At 40.0% G+C, this 2,868-nt stretch overlaps 1 pseudogene; it reads left to right on the top strand.

Annotated features, from left to right (window-relative positions):
* The first annotated feature begins 248 nt into the window (after positions 1 to 248).
* On the top strand, positions 249 to 1,140 carry LOC132419577 (large ribosomal subunit protein uL15m pseudogene; annotated as a pseudogene).
* Positions 1,141 to 2,868: the final 1,728 nt, after the last annotated feature.

Genomic DNA, 2,868 nt, shown 5'->3' with positions numbered 1-2,868 from the left:
AAGTCTAATAATTAAAAATATGGTTGCATTTCTCAGAACCAGCAAATGGCAGAACATGAGGGTCATTGGGATAAAGATAATAGCAATAAATTCTGTAGGAGGAATTTGTTTTTAATCCTTAGACGATTCCAAGATATTGGTGCTTATCTACATATTAGAGTTACGGTACAAAGAAGGAAGAGGATAAAAAATGAATAAGGCAGGCTCTGGTGGCCCAGCGCCCTTGAGGCTTGTTGGGCGCGTGGGTCATGGCTGGCCCAGTGCGGGGCGAGGGGGCCCCAGGCCCTGGACCTGCTGTGGGCCCTGCACCGTGTGAGCCCGGCTAACCTGAGGCCAAACCCAGGCTCCAGGAAACCGGAAAGATGACCAAGAGGTCAGAGAAGAGGTAGAAAATGTGGCAGGGGCCACAAGGGAGAACGACAGAGAAGAACCCGGCCCTGGCTGGGCTTTGAGAAAGGCCACACTCCATTTTACCTTTGAATCTCAAAATATGGGTTTAATGAAGGACATAGCTTCAGATGCCAGTATCAGCCTTTGACTCTCAACAGGCTGCAGTATCTTTTTGATTTGGGTCGAGTTTATCCTACACAACCTATTGACTTAACCCAACTTGTCAGTGGGAGAGATGTGACCTTCCAGCCATCTAAAAGGGATTATGGTGTCCAGCTGGTAGAGGAGGGTGATGACCCCTTTAAGGTGAAAGTTAACATTGAAGTACAGCTGGCTTCAGAGCTGGCCATCGTTGCAATCGAGAAGAATGAGGGTGTCGTCACGACGGCCTTCTACGACCCACGAAGCCTGGAAATTCTGTGAAAACCTATTGCATTCTTTCTCCGTGGACAGCCCATTCCCAAGCGAATGCTCACCTCCAAGGCACTGGTACCCTACTACACTGATGCAAGGAATCGTGGTTACTTGGCGGATCCTGCTGAATTTCCTGAAGCAAGACTGGAGCTCGCCAAGAAGTACGGTTATATTTTACTTGATATCAGGAAAGATGAACTCTTCAAAATGCTCAGTACTCAAAAAGATCCAAGGCAGATTTTCTTTGGTCTTGCTCCCAGGTGGGTAGTGAATATGGCAGATAAGGAAATCCTCAAACCTACGGATGAGAATCTCCTCAAGTACTACAGCTCCTGAGTTCCTTCCAAGATAACAGATGGTAAAAGAGCTCCAGAAAGGGACTGAAACACACGTGTTTCCCATGGCATTTGCTTAATTTGTAATTCTGCAGATGTTGATGTTTTCTGTGTAATCATATCTCTCTTTTTTATCTAAATTAAAAACACAGTAAGCAAGGACTGTGTAGAGGATCTGGTGGATCTGTGTGCTTCTGTCTCAGAGATCTAAGCTCCCTGGTTCTCTGCCCAAGGAAGAGTGTAACTCTTAGACAATTTCCAGTTGAGTTTTCCATCATCCTTCCATCCAGGTCTTGTCTTATTGTTGCAAATCAGAATGAACGCACAGGTGGGATGAGATTGCTTTGTCAGCTGCCTGGTCAAGGTCAGAGGGCTGCTAATGAGCTGGTGAGCTTCTTACTTGGTAGCCGCGAGGAAGCGCTGCTACCCAGCGTCAAGACAGTAAACCTTCAGCTTGGGATGATTAAGATGTGGGATGTGAGTTGAAGGTTTAAGACTGGTGAGTAGCTTCTAAGTAGTTCAATATTTGCTAGTAAAATTGAGACCAAAATTCCAAGGGAATTAATTTTCTCAACTCAGAGTAGATAAAAATGTTCAAGCCAGTAACATTTTTTTTCCTTGAGGAAGGTAAATGTTCTAATTCTATTTGATAAGATTTTACTTATTTCATAGACTTTGGAAACCTTTGTTTTTCAGTCATTTTAAATGCTTTTGAAAAAATGGTCAATGATCATATAAGCCATAAAAACAATTGGTCATGTGAAAATTAAACTCAGTTAATTTAAAAGGTTCAGCAGTCAGTAAGCTCATTTAGCTTTGCAAAGATCTGTTGTATTGAAACCACAGTGAAAGCTTAATTTATCCTGATGCAATTAAATCTTGAATAATTCATGATAATTCTTCAACAGGAGAAATAAAATGATTCCTGCTTGTTTATTTTATGAAATTAAAAGAAAAAATGAATAGGGCATATTCCTGCCTTCTGAGAACTTACAGTCTCAGATCCACCATTAGCACAATAAGAAATCTTTTGTATTGATGAATCAGTTGTATGCTATTTGAGTTTCTCAGCTTCAGTAAGAATTGTTAACTTATTTGAAATTGTTTGAAACTTATTTAGAATTTGTGGTAGTTTAAATATATACTGAAAATTATAAGATGTTAATTTAAAAATTGAAGAACACATAAACAAGTGGAAAGATATTGTGTTCATGGATTGGAAAAGTTAATTTTGCTAAAATGTCCATACTACCCAAAGCAATCTACAGATTCAGTGTGATCCCTATCAAAATACCCATGCCCATGGCTTTGTCACAGAGATAGGAAAGATAATCCTAAAGTTTGTATGGAGCCACCAAAGGCCCCAAATAGCCAAAACAATCTTGAAAAATAAGAATAAAGCTGGAGGCATCATTGCCTATATTGTTAATATTGAACTATATTACGAAGCTATGGTAATAAAAACAGTATGGTATTGGTGTAAAGACAGACACATAAATCAAAGGGACAGAACAGAGAGCTTCCAAATAAACCTATGTATATATGTGGTCAACTAATTTACAGCAAAGGAGCCAAGAATGTACAAATGGGAAAGGACAGTCTCTTCAATAAATGGTATTGGGAAAACTGGACAGCCACATGCAAAAGAATGAAACTGGACCCCTATCTTTACACCATACACAAAAATTAACTCAAAATAGATTAAAGAATTGATGTAGGAAATGAAACC

Source organism: Delphinus delphis, chromosome 2, assembly GCF_949987515.2.
Source record: "Delphinus delphis chromosome 2, mDelDel1.2, whole genome shotgun sequence".
In the NCBI taxonomy this organism is placed as follows: Eukaryota; Metazoa; Chordata; class Mammalia; order Artiodactyla; family Delphinidae; genus Delphinus; species Delphinus delphis.
Note: the sequence above shows the minus strand (reverse complement) of the source record. Positions and strands in the feature narration are given on the sequence as shown.